Source organism: Rhagoletis zephyria, unplaced genomic scaffold, assembly GCF_001687245.7.
Source record: "Rhagoletis zephyria isolate East Lansing unplaced genomic scaffold, Rhagoletis_zephyria_1.1 Rzeph_scaffold_00387, whole genome shotgun sequence".
Taxonomy (NCBI): domain Eukaryota; kingdom Metazoa; phylum Arthropoda; class Insecta; order Diptera; family Tephritidae; genus Rhagoletis; species Rhagoletis zephyria.
Window position 1 is genome coordinate 214306 of NW_016157471.1, and position 14796 is coordinate 229101.

The 14796-nt window shown below is 34.2% G+C and overlaps 1 long non-coding RNA gene across 1 annotated transcript in view; it reads left to right on the top strand.

The window, feature by feature from the left end:
- The first annotated feature begins 3991 nt into the window (after window positions 1-3991).
- LOC108359417 (uncharacterized) overlaps window positions 3992-14796 on the top strand; it is a 17377-nt gene continuing 6572 nt past the window's right edge. Inside the window, exons 1-3 of the long non-coding RNA XR_001846917.1 lie at window positions 3992-4070; window positions 5324-5329; window positions 12348-12355. This is a non-coding gene — a long non-coding RNA (uncharacterized LOC108359417). The remainder of the gene's footprint in view (window positions 4071-5323; window positions 5330-12347; window positions 12356-14796) is intronic.

Sequence of the window (14796 nt, forward strand, 5' to 3'; positions counted from 1 at the left end):
GGAGGATTCCCCCATTCTTACCCTCTCGACGGGTCTGGGTTGGGATAAGGATAGAAAAAAGATAAGATATAACCTTGAGCTTATAAAATTATATTAACTACCCTGTGGTTTTATTCACAACTTCTAAATAAGTAACGTAACTCCACTTCTTATTTTTTCGATAGGAATTGAAATAAATTCTGCTATAAAAAATTTAGTTATCGAAAATTATCAAATTACCGAAATTGATCGAGTCATCGAAGTTATAGATATCGAAATTTATCGAGTTTTCCATATTTATTGAGTTATAACAACGTGTAACATTGGCCAATGTTAATNCCGATATTGTTATCGATAAAATAATCGATATTGTTATCGATCACGTTATAAATATTGTTATCGATGTAATAATCGATATTATTATCGATAATGTTATTGATATTTTTATCGATATATTTAACGATAAATAAATCGATTTTGGAATCGTTATATTTTGCGATATATTCATTGATATTTTTATTGGTATATTTATCGACAAAGTTATCGACAGCGTTATCGATTTAATATTCGACACATGACATGTGATCACCTTATATGATAGCGCATCACATTATATCACATGATATGATATTGCATCACATGACATAACTTCACATAATATGATATCACATAATACGATATCACATGGCATGACATCACATGATATGACATCATATTATATGTCATCATACGGTATGACATGACTTCACATGATATAACATGACATCACATGATTTGACATCAAATGAAATCGCATTACATGGAAAAATATTTGTTTCTGTATTGATTAACGTGGTTATTGAAAGCATGCGCATTGTTTTCTTTCAAAATTAAATTTTAAAATACTAATAACAAGCTATGGCTCTGATATTTCAGGCCCCTTAGAACGCCCGGACCCGAGGAGGATTCCCCCATTCTTACCCTCTCGACGGGTCTGGGTTGGGATAAGGATAGAAAAAAGATAAGATATAACCTTGAGCTTATAAAATTATATTAACTACCCTGTGGTTTTATTCACAACTTCTAAATAAGTAACGTAACTCCACTTCTTATTTTTTCGATAGGAATTGAAATAAATTCTGCTATAAAAAATTTAGTCATCGAAAATTATCAAATTACCGAAATTGATCGAGTCATCGAAGTTATAGATATCGAAATTTATCGAGTTTTCCATATTTATTGAGTTATAACAACGTGTAACATTGGCCAATGTTAACTGAGTTGTCGAAATTTATAGACACAGAAAATTAGTTGTCGAAATTTGCGGATAGATATCGAGCTATAAAAAACGTACGGGTTAACGAAATTTGTCAAGTTAATGAAATTTATCAAGTTGTCAATATTTATTGTTGCGTTCAGGGACTTTAGTATTTTTGAAATTCATTGAATTACCGATATGTATCAAATTATCGAAATTTATCGACAAACTGGAATTTATCTGTTATATTCCAAGTCCTGCCTACGACCTTCAAAGATTTAAAAAATTCAAGTTAAGGTTTAGTTCGAAAGCAGGAGAGTTTTCGGCAAGTAATTTTGCACATCATAANTGTTAAGGTTTAGTTCGAAAGCAGGAGATTTTTCGGCAAGTAATTTTGCACATTATAAGTTAAACGACGGGTTAAGTTAGAAAACCTCTCCAAGGGTGTTAAAAAACTAGAAGTACGGTCGAATTTCGACAGTGGCTGGCACTCTAGTTACCATTATCACTTACCTATTCATACCTGCCAACCCGATAGGTAAGCCAGGAAAAAATAGACAGCGCAAAATTTTCAAATTCTATAGGCTTAATACTTTCGATTGGTATATAATTTGTTCATTAAACAAATGAGTGCAAAATTTTAATTAAAAATATTTAATTAAAAATATCCTANACCATTATTACTTACCTATTCATACCTGCCAACCCGATAGGTAAGCCAGGAAAAAATAGACAGCGCAAAATTTTCAAATTCTATAGGCTTAATACTTTCGATTGGTATATAATTTGTTCATTAAACAAATGAGTGCAAAATTTTAATTAAAAATATTTAATTAAAAATATCCTAGCCAGGATTTTTTCAGCCAGTCCACTCGCGAAATATTTACTAACATGTTGAATTTCATAAAAAATAGATTACATTCATTAACAGGCCTATTCTGCGTTGGTAACAAAAATTTTGTTACCGGTTAGTAAAGTTACTGTCAATTTTTAAACCCTTTTCGTATTGTCCACACTCTTGTAACCAGTAAATTTTCCCCCTTATTCTAGAACCCGAATTTTCGTAATTCCACATGCGGTAACCCTTGCGGAAACATGTGCAGCATTGCCAGCTATGAGTTGTTTTTCGAAGATAGCTGAATGAAAGAAAACGAAGTGGAAATGAATTAAAAGAGCACTCATCATGTGCTTGTTTATAGTAAAATTTATTGATTTTCAATATTTTGAGGAAAATTATGGATTCTGATGCATTTGCCGTTATAGCAGCGGAGTAAGAGCACGCTATGGCAATGTACTCACAAAGGTATGCGGAGCTGCCGGGCATAGTAACCATGGGCGCATCTATGTCAGCTTCTGTTGAACCATAAGCCAGAACTCCTCCTATGCCTGAAGATCTGGGTCTTAATCCAGTTAATGCAATAATAGCTTCTTCTAAGCCATTGAAAACATGCACCTGTTGCGCTTGCTTCTGCCTTCGGCCGCGCTTAGGGATTATAACCCTTACTAAGTAGAATTCTCCTTTCTGTGTTGCGGGGAAGAGGGGCTCCCGCATGTCAAAATTATACAACATTTCTTGTGCATATCACTCCGGCTACGCCGTCCACAGAATTTTTGCGCAGAACCCACGTCGAAATTTGCAAAAAAGTGCATAGTGCAAACCGAGTTTATTAATAAGCTAGTGGTAGAAAATTTGAAATATTTACCTTAAAAAATGTGAATCCTGTAGTTACACGTGTATGATAAAGTTTTTGGGTTTGGGCTATGCGTTTGGACACAACAATAGAAAATCGTTGTACAAATAACTAAGCCGGACCCAGTCTCTCGATAAGGGGCAACAAAGATTCTTTTTTGCTCGTTTATATGAAGCAGTGGATATAAACATACGTATATGCGAAAGGCAAATTTATCTGTTTAAATGAACACCGCCAATATTTCTTGCAAACACATATTGATTTACATCTTTTATTTCGCCTCCTACACAGAATTGTTTTCGTACAAAATTATGCAAAAAAACTTACTCGTTCGTTTTTAGGCATGTCATTGTTACGAATTTCGAAAGTTCGAAAATATGATTCGGATTCCAGCATACTATTTCTACGATTCGTAGCAAAATCCGAATACNAGAAAATCGTTGTACAAATAACTAAGCCGGACCCAGTCTCTCGATAAGGGGCAACAAAGATTCTTTTTTGCTCGTTTATATGAAGCAGNATCCTGTAGTTACACGTGTATGATAAAGTTTTTGGGTTTGGGCTATGCGTTTGGACACAACAATAGAAAATCGTTGTACAAATAACTAAGCCGGACCCAGTCTCTCGATAAGGGGCAACAAAGATTCTTTTTTGCTCGTTTATATGAAGCAGTGGATATAAACATACGTATATGCGAAAGGCAAATTTATCTGTTTAAATGAACACCGCCAATATTTCTTGCAAACACATATTGATTTACATCTTTTATTTCGCCTCCGACACAGAATTGTTTTCGTACAAAATTATGCAAAAAAACTTACTCGTTCGTTTTTAGGCATGTCATTGTTACGAATTTCGAAAGTTCGAAAATATGATTCGGATTCCAGCATACTATTTCTACGATTCGTAGCAAAATCCGAATACGAAAGAGTTGCAGAATAGGGGTGTTTGTTACCATCTCATGAGCAGGTAACAAAATATTGCCCCGTGAAATATGCAACACCAGAATTTCAACAAAACTCCATAGCTGAATTGCTGAATAAATTAAACGTTACCAAGGTAAATAGGACTGCGGTTGCAAGAAGTGGTGACAATTGTTCGTAACAAAATTAGCTTGTTACAAAATGTTCGGTTACAAGCAGAATAGGTCTGTAAACAGATGGGTGAAGGTCGTGCCTAATTCGGAACTTAGTTTAAAACTTATGATTGTCTATTTAAATTTAAAAATTTCTCGTAACTACAAATATGAGTGTATAAGATATTTGCAAATCTCTGCAATTGTACTTATATCCATTTTCTGAATGCATTCACCAGTTTGAAAAGAAATTTTGACGAGTTGTTACGAGTGACGCTGAAGTCAGGTTGTTTTTAAAAATCTGTATTTATAGTCCGATTTAGAATGTACATACATACATTGTGGAGGTGATTAGATATCGATGCTTTACAAAGTAAAGATATCTTTTGACTGAGCTAAAATTAACATTATTATGGTAGAAAAGTCGTTCAATCCCTTCTGCAATGTTTGGGTCAAAATGACCCAATTTCCGCAAACAATTCTTTACTTACAGGGTTAGTCAATTTTAAATAATCTGCGGCGTTGTCTATGCGTTAAAAGTATAATCTGCTATGGTTTTGCAAAAAATAAAATTATTATTAAGAGTTTAAGGGCAACTTTGAACCGCTCAGAATGCTGTTAGAAAGTTCTTAACGGAAAAAGGAATTAAAAAAAAAAAATTTGACTTTAAATCAAAGTAATTTGGATAATTGAGGGAAACTTGATTCGAATTGAACATTTGAAAGGATGATTACATACATATGTATGTTGACCGCAGCTGAGTGTCCAGAGAAGCTTGCTACTGTTTTTAAGGCTCTAGGAGATCCTAGGCTCAATTCCCGACTGAAGTAGCCCATTGTTGAACCTATTATTGTTTTTGATATTTTTTTCGAACTGCATATCAAAGCGCATTTATGCAGTGCAAAACGAAAGTGTGCTCAGGTAAAACTATATTTTTTAAGCGATTTTGTTCGAAAAAACACGATATGGTTTATTTTTTGTGCAGTAATAATTTTAAACAGAATAAGTGCATTGTATTTATACATATGTGCGTATACTGTACCTACTGTGTGAAATAAAAAATGTGCTTGCATATTTGTATCATCATTGCACTGTACCTTTTATATTAAATCCATTTTCGGAGTATACCGTAATCTGAAAAATAAATTAAAACAATTTAATTATTTAAATGAGATGTATAATTTTATAGGCGCATTCGCTTTTTATTTTATATTTATACATGCAATAATAAGTGATTATAAATATATGCATATCTCGAATCTTATATGCAAAGTACACTATGACTTCCATTTGGACAAGGCTCAATTAAAATTCATCAAAGGGCAGCAATGACAAATCAAGTGAAAAGTAAATTTACGCCAAGTGACAAGTGCGTCAGTCAGATGCACCTCCCTAAATTTTGTATTCGTTGCAAGTAAGGTTAAGTTTTCGTATGCAAGTTACAAGCAATGCTAATGGGTGGCAACAATGGAGATTTTATTGAATTATGCGACGAATTTTTTGTTCTTACTCAAGAAAATGCTCAAGAGTAGCCGAAGCCACTATGTACATTTCAAACAAAGGTACCCACATTCGATTCTCCTATGTTTCTGTTGTTATCAAAACTTTGTCATTTAATTTGGACACAGATTCAGCAAATTATCAAAAAGACAAATAAGTGCATTTGTAATAGGTATACTCGACGACTTGTGCTCGCAGTGTTCATGTTATGGCACTTGTGCGCTTGAAAATTATAATGACAATTTCTACTGCTGGTGTACTGCAGAACGACGACCATCATGGTTTTATTAAAATTTATATACCATAAATTTTGGCATTCTCAATTAACTGGTAGACGTCTTGGCAGACAGTCTGACGGTTGACAGGCAATCTAGTGAATTATTTAATGCCAGGACACATCGTCATGTTAAACAATTGAAAACGCATGTGCCGTGTACTTTGTAACCATGGACTTACGTGAGCATAAATATTTCTGGGCGAAGCCATTAACGCGTTTCACTGTATATAAAAATGTCAACAATCAATTTGTAATTTGAAAAGTTCAATAAATTGCGCTACATTACGTGTCATTGGAACCAAAATGTTGACAATTTTCTTATCTGATTTATTTCATCCATTGCAATTTATGTTATGTTATATACATGTGCTATTGTTTGTTTTATGTTCTATACAAGTACTTACATTTCAGTTTACTCACAATCAAGATCAACTATTTTTCACGAATATCAAAAGACCCTCCATTGTATAACCCCACACTCAAATAGGTATTTGCGCTTAAAACTATTGAAATACTAGAACGTTTGAGATTTTCTACAAGATTACAATATCCAGCATTTAGAAACCTGACTGGATAAAAGTTGCTTATTTTAGGCCAGTGTATACAAAGCTTGGGTTCTATGTATGATAATTCATTGCACAATCCTGTTTGCTTTTTCGGACCTCCATCTTTATATTTATATAGCAAGCACTTTTACTTTTGTTTTTAGTAAAACTGTCACCAAACCATTCCGCAACATTAAAGAAAGTTATGTTGCGATTTCAAATCTCAAACCATGCGATTTAACGCTAAAAAAACGTAAATTTTTAAATTGAACGCACAAAAATAAATTATACATATACCGAATTGTTTAAAATCCATTGACGAAGTATTAAATAATTTTGTGACTCATTTTTCCCAAATGCTTAAAGAGATGTAAGTAAAAAAAGATAATTTTTAAAAGCTCAATGTTAACGATACTTCTAAATACTAAAGCTCTTTATTATAGTTAATTTTAAGGAAGCAAAGCATAACTTTGACTTCAAACTTAGAAACAAAAATAAAAATTTACCTCCGCCAAAAAATTTTACGTAAGTGGTTGCATGGGGTCAGGACTTTAGAGAGTAGATGTATACATCGGCGTAGCCAGAATGAAATTTAGGGGGGGGGGGGCTTCGACCCTATTAAGCTGGCATTTCAGGGTATTATTTTATATATATACAAGGAAAATTTGAAAGTTAGGGGGGGCTCGAGCACCCCCCTGCCCCTACCTGGCTACGCTCATGGATGTATACACGCCTGTGTTCTGGAGGTGACCAATTTACGTACCTCGCAGGAAGTTAGGAAGCTAGAAAGAGCGCGAGCGCACTCGAAGACATTTTTCAACTTGAAATGGCCCTGAACCCAGGTGTAGTAAAAAAGGAGATTTCTAGCTTTATTTTCTATATTTTCTCAACATTCGGCTCTTCTTCTTCTTCTTTATTGGCGCTGTAACCGCCTAAGCGATTTTGNAAATTTACGTACCTCGCAGGAAGTTAGGAAGCTAGAAAGAGCGCGAGCGCACTCGAAGACATTTTTCTACTTGAAATGGCCCTGAACCCAGGTGTAGTAAAAAAGGAGATTTCTAGCTTTATTTTCTATATTTTCTCAACATTCGGCTCTTCTTCTTCTTCTTTATTGGCGCTGTAACCGCCTAAGCGATTTTGGCCAAGTCCAAAACAGCACGCCAATCATTTCTTTTCTGTGCTAACTGACGCCAATAGGAAATGCCAAGTGAAGCCAAGTCTTTCTCCACCTGGTCTTTCCAACGCAGGGGAGGCCTTCCTCTTCCTCTGTTATCAGCATCGCAGCTCGCGTTGAATACTTTCAGATCAGAAGCGTTTCTGTCCATTCGAATGACANGTCCTCTTCCTCTGTTACCAGCATCGCAGCTCGCGTTGAATACTTTCAGATCAGAAGCGTTTCTGTCCATTCGAATGACATGACTGAGCCAGCGGAGCCGCTGAATCTTCATTCGCTGCACTATGTCTATATCGTTGTAATGCTCATACAGCTCATCGTATTCGCCATCGCCAACGCGTAAAGATCCGTAAATCTTTCGCAGAATCTTTCTCTCGAAAACTCCAAGAGCCGCTTCATCAGATGTTTTCATTGTCCATGCCTCCGAAAGATCCCTTTCTTGCCCACCTTGGCAATAAAATCGCCGGGCACGATTTTAGCATCGTCTCACGGGCAGCGCCCATATATACGCTCTAAGCGCTCATANAAGATCCCTTTCTTGCCCACCTTGGCATTAAAATCGCCGGGCACGATTTTAGCATCGTCTCACGGGCAGCGCCCATATATACGCTCTAAGCGCTCATAGAAGAGATCCTTGGACGCCTCGTCCTTCTCTTCCGTCGGGGCATGGGCGCAGATGAGCGAGATGTTGAAGAGTCTCGATTTGATGCGGATTGTGGCTAGACGTTCGTCCACCGGGGTGAACGCCAGTACTCGGCTCCTTTACGTGGCAACTGTAGTAGGTGACGCAAGGCTTCACACTTACTTTTCCTTGCCCCGTCCATCGCATTTCTTGGNGTGTCGCAAGGCTTCACACTTACTTTTCCTTGCCCCGTCCATCGCATTTCTTGGATGGCGGTGATGTCAGCCTTTGTCTTCCCGAGGACATCAACCAGCCGGGCAGAGGCACCTTCCCCATTAAGGGTCCGGATATTCCAGGTGCATACCCTTAAATCATAGTCCTTTATACGTTTGCCGTGGTCGTCATCAAAAAAAGGGGGTCTCATCCCTGGCTGTTTGTTCTTTTTCATTGGGCGTGGTTTTAACGTGGCGGGACCCAAACCCAGCGCAGACGAAGTTTTACGCCTTCTCACTTTAGCTCGCTCCCAAACGGGTGTTTGGTTGCTACCCAGAGGATACGTGGATATAAATATCCGGACGTTGTGAGCTGCGATTTGAAGCGTACGCACAAGAATCGCTTCTGGCCACTCCCTGGTGAATGGCAGTCAAAATTTCACCACTTCTGCGCACGCAATCGGCTATCATATTGAAAATTTTCAAGCAAATTTTCAAACAAAATTGGTCAAATTTTTCTTCTCGCTCTTATTACTACACCTGGTATAATTTCACCATGTGATTTTATACTGTTTTTGGCTTCTACTGTCAAATAAAAAAAATTTTGGTTCGGGCATTTGTGCATTAAGGTGACTATATGTATATAACAAGTATCCTATCATTCACTGAAAAGTCCATAATTTCATTGCAGGAAATATCTATTTCAGCCAGGCAAAATTCACATGTGCATCACGCAACATAAATCTTGCAACAATGTATCGATCACTGTCTGGGCAGTTTTCTTTCACTTTTTGTTTCTAATTGTGCACGTTTGTGTGAGTTCACACGATCGAAAGCAGGTATTCTTACATTCACATCAGTGTTGCCACAAAAAAATTACCAAATTCCTCAAAAACAAATGAAAAATTCCTCAAAATCCGAACAAATTACTCAAAATTTTTTTTACAGATATTAGTATTGTGTACTGCACACTATTTACAGGTTATTAGTATAAAAATTAATTACGTTCTCCAATTCAATTGGTACATTTGTTCTTGCGATTCAAAAAACGTATCACCGTTGATTTTATGCCTTGGTTTGTATATAATATTGCTGCAACTATAGTAGTGCTCAATATGGTCCTCAAGTCAGTTCTACACATTTTTTAACTACTAAATCTACGTTCCACTGAAGCATTAGAAAAGGGCTACACTCTGAAAAAATTTTGTTTAAATTTGCGCATATTAAGGTAGCTAACCAGTTTCCTCTCTTAGGGAATGCAAATATACACACCGTGTTAATTAAATTAAACACTGCTTGCTTACTTTTACTTATCATATGTGTGGCGTAGAACAAATTTCAATATTTTTTTGAGTTCTAAACATTTATTTTTCACAATTTCACAGTTTACATATAAAATGTTTAAAATTTCCTCTAAAAACTTTTGGTTTAAATTTACGCATATAAAGAGAGGTAACCAGTTTCCTCTCCTAGTGTGTGCAAAATTAAATACTGCCTGTTTACTTTTACATACCAATTTTGTCACGTAGAATAAAACTACACACAAAGTGTTTACAGTTGTGTAAATATGAGCACTTGGCTTAGGGCACACAAGGGGTGGGTGTTGGGGTTCAAATGAGAAACCAGAAATCTACGAAAATGAACATAAAAGTGTAAAAATTTCATGGTACAATTTAATTTATTTATATTAAAATTCTTATGTAAAATTTTGTATTACTTTTGAAAATTGAGTGCATCTTGTGTTTATAGAACTTTTTATTAAACAAGTTATTTTTAAGCAAAAAGCAAAACCGACTTCAATTCTCATATACAAATTTAGGAGTACCGCTAATTTTTTCATGATTTATTGATCGGATCTAAACCAAATTACGGGACGACTCTTAAGGTACCATCTTTCCGGTAAAAAAAAGAATTATTGGAATCGGTTCACGCGGTCCAAGGTTATGCGGTGGCATATACAAAAGAAGAAAAAATACTCCCAAGAATTGATAACCTCCCCTATTTTGAAGCCGGTTGAAAATGTTTGAGTTCTTTTTAAATTTTATGTAAATAAAATGCAATATATGAAACTTTAAAAAGTTTATTTATTTATTACATACTGTACATAAAACTTGCATAAATATATTCTAAAGAGCGTATTATCTGAAGCGAGTTTTCAGTATTTGCTGATGATATATATTTAGAAGTATAAACCCCTCCCCCCAAAAAAATATACCTGGGTGCGCCCTAGCACTTAGTATTTATTATTTGTAAAAAATATATTTTTACTTTCACAATGTTTGTAATTTTAACCTTTCATGTGTATTTTTATGTTTATATTTTAAGCAACCGAAGTTCAAAATCAAATTTTGAACATCTTGTGCGTATACTTGAACAGATTCTGGTTGAAAAATAAACACTTTTCAGTAGTAGTTTTACATGCACTTTTTAGAGTGTATATTAGCAACGCAGATAAATTTTTTTTTTAATTGGGAAACTTATATGAACCTGAGGAGTCTTTTTATTCAAAAAATTATTTCCTATAATTTTCTGGATCTAATGAAGAATCAATATGAATATCCTTATGATCGAATAATGCGTGTTCTCTCCGTTCGTTACCGAGATTTTGCAAGTTTAAAATACATAAGTTGGAAATATAACGATGGAATGAAAAAAATTATCGATAACATTTTGAATATTTACCAGCAAATGCAGATGTGCTTAAGAGCGAAAAACACCACACAAGGGGCTTGAAAACGCAAGCGAAATATCTCTTTCCTTCAAGATATTTATGTTGTGTATGGGGGTGTTTGATCATTTGACAAGCCGTTTGAGGGAAATGTGAACACAAACCAAAATTTTTTGATTTTCTGGCCGCCATTTTGAGGTTGGATCAAACCACTTACGTTGTGAATGATAAAATCGCCGCATTCGCAACGGAATTTTTACCGAATGAGGACGCAGGAGAGGAAAATCGAATTTTACATTGTGAAAACTAAAATTCTTTGCTTGAATGAGTCATGTTTGCATGGTGTATGGCGAAATGGGAAAAGTAGGTTTGAAGAATGTTTGACAAGTCGCTCTTTATAAAACTTCGGAAAGCCTTTTGTTCAAAAATTTGCAGAGCGATTTAACAATTCGCTTGTGTAAAACATGGTTGCTTTTGTTATCTGCAAATATATCTAGAGAAAATTCCTCAAAATAAAAATCCTCAAAAAATACTCAAGCGCACCCGAAATTCCTCACGTTTTGAGGAATTACTCACAAAGTGGCAACACTGATTGACATACATATGTACATACCAACATATGTATGTATGTAGTTTGTATGCATCTCGTGGCCATTAACTTATGTTTTTAATTTTTTACTGTTATTTGTTATGGCCTCGCTTCTTCAATTTTATGTGTACATATATGTATGTCCATATGTATGTTTACCCATTTAGAAGAAAGCGAGAGTGACTTCTTGGAGAAGAGTTCCATCTCAGCGCACCACATTAGGAACTAACATTTTCTCGCCTCATAAATCACTAAATGGTTTTATGTGCATTTCATATATATTTTAAACAGATTGCAATATATTATTATGTGCCTAAGATTCTACATATGTACATACATATGTTTCTCAACGAATACTGCAACACAACATAAAGAAGTGCGCATATCAAACTAGAACCAGCTGAGTGTTTAACGGTTTCAGCTGTGTGGTTTATTGGTTAACCTTGAATTAAAATCTAAATTCCAAAAGGGTTCTTAAACAATGAAATTTTCTTTGAAGGTCACACCATAATGCCATGCAAATATATGCAAATTTCATACTTTTCTAATGCTCAGTGAAAGTATAACACTATGCGACAAAACCAAACTATTTGGCTCGGTATTGAGTAAAACCAAATGCAAGTGATAGTGTTAGATGTCACTAATACTACGGCAATGGCTTTTTTCGAGTTTACCTCAAATATGGAAGACATCCTTGATTGAATCCTTGAACACAATTTATTATTTAATTAGGTTAAGCTCTTGAAAAATATTCTTAGGAAATACCTACTTATATAAGGGTTCTTTGTTTAGAGGAATTCATTTTATAATTAGCTTTGTGCTTTATTTAAAAAAATCGGTCGCTATATGATTTAGAACACCACAGTTAATATTTTGAGCAGAAATTATTTAACTTATTGCATTTTAATTTATTCTTTTGTCTACTTTTTCTTCAAACTTTCCTTCTTTTTTGAATGTTATTATGATTTACAAAATCATGGTCATGTGAAAAATTTACAAAGTTATTGCTTGCGTTTACGTCATCAGCTGTAGCCATTATCCACCAACAAATATCCAAAAATAATGTTGATATTTTCTTTCACAATCAACCATTTTTTAATGATATCATATATTTTTATATATTTATTATATTATCATATATTAAATAAGGTGTGATTGACAACTAAACCCTACTTAAATAATAATCTTTCAAACTTTCCTTCTTTTTTGCATTTTATTATGATTTACAAAATCATGGTCATGTGAAAAATTTACAAAGTTATTGCTTGCGTTTACGTCATCAGCTGTAGCCATTATCCACCAACAAATATCCAAAAATAATGTTGATATTTTCTTTCACAATCAACCATTTTTTAATTAAAACTAGCCGGCCTCGTATGCGCGTGGCGAAGCTTGAATGTGCATATATTAAATAAGGTGTGATTGACAACTAAACCCTACTTAAATAATAATCTTTCAAACTTTCCTTCTTTTTTGCATTTTATTATGATTTACAAAATCATGGTCATGTGAAAAATTTACAAAGTTATTGCTTGCGTTTACGTCATCAGCTGTAGCCATTATCCACCAACAAATATCCAAAAATAATGTTGATATTTTCTTTCACAATCAACCATTTTTTAATGAAAACTAGCCGGCCTCGTATGCGCGTGGCGAAGCTTGAATGTGCATATATTAAATAAGGTGTGATTGACAACTAAACCCTACTTAAATAATAATCCAGAACTGCGCATGTGGAGGCCAAGCCCTTTAATTTCTTGTAATCTAACGAACAGCCCACATTTTTTTTTAATTTTTCGGACAGGTTGCAACTAGGGTTGCCAACCGTACTATAATATATAGTATTGTACTATTTTTTAGGTCTGTGTACTATATACTGTTGGAAAAATATATAGTATGCAAAAATACTATATTTCTTCAGTTATAAATATAAATATATTTCAGTAATTTGCTAGAAAGGAGTGTTTTCAAATGGATAACATTTATACTGAAATAACAATATTAAAAAAAAAATACTTTAAAACAAAGGGTCCACAGATCAAAAATGGCAAAACATTTTTAAAAATACTTAGAAAGATTTACCTAATTTACTTAAAATTATTTCGCTTATGCTCTCTATTCCTGCAACTTCGGCATTTACAGAAAGAGTTTTTTATATTAAGATTGTGAAATGGTGAGATGAGAGAAATAAAGCGACATCTCACCAATAAAAAATGAACTTTTGATTTATATTAATTTAAGTATTAATTGCGATAAAAGGTATGAAGCTTTCAAAGAAATATATCTTTTATAGAGGAAATGCATAAGAAAGAAAAAAGATGTACACTTAAAAAGCATTTTTACTTTTTCGTTACAATATATGTATACTTGAAGTGCACTATATTTCTTCAAATTTTTTTGAAAAAGTTCTATAAAGTTCTTAGAAAATGTTGGCAACCCTAGTTGCAACCCCCTTCGAAAAATAAAACCTTACTGCAAATCTGAAGGCCAAGTCTGTTCATTTGACACCCCATTTTTTTTAATTGAATGAGCTGTGCAAATCTAAAGTCATTAACAAAAAATGTCCTCGCGTATTATACATACATAATTTTTAAATATGTGGCAACCCCACTGAAACAAAAAATAAAAACTTATTTCACATGCAGAGACCATATCTTTCACTTGGTACTCAGTTTTTAGTCCAACAAACGATGAAGATCTTATAATTTTTAAAAAGCGGCAACCCTACTCAAAAAGTAATACATTATTGAACATCTAAACGCCGAGCAATTTTATTTGACACCTCATTTCTTGTAATCCAACGAACAGTGCGGAGCTTATAATATTTTAGACAGCTGGCAACCCTATAGGAATTTAAAGTACTAAATATGTACGCAAACGTCAAGCTGTGAAGTTCTACTTATTTTTTGCCTTGATTGTTCTTTGTATTTTGCAAAGTTTATTGTGCTAATTTTGAGTAAAAGTTGCTATAAAAAGTGCCTACGAGCATCTTAGTGTGATAATAACCGAAGCTAAGTGAAAGTTTTGTGATTTTTGTGGTTTTTATTAAATTTAATTAAATTTCACTAGCTTACATCTAATCTTGCCGAGTCATTTGTTGTTATCATTGTTGTTGTTATTCCTTTGTAGTTAACTGAGATCGTTTCTATTTTTGCACATTTCTTTTTGCTCTTTTTGTTTACTTCGTTTAGTATTTCTTGTCACAGCTGTTTGCGCTGCGTTTATTA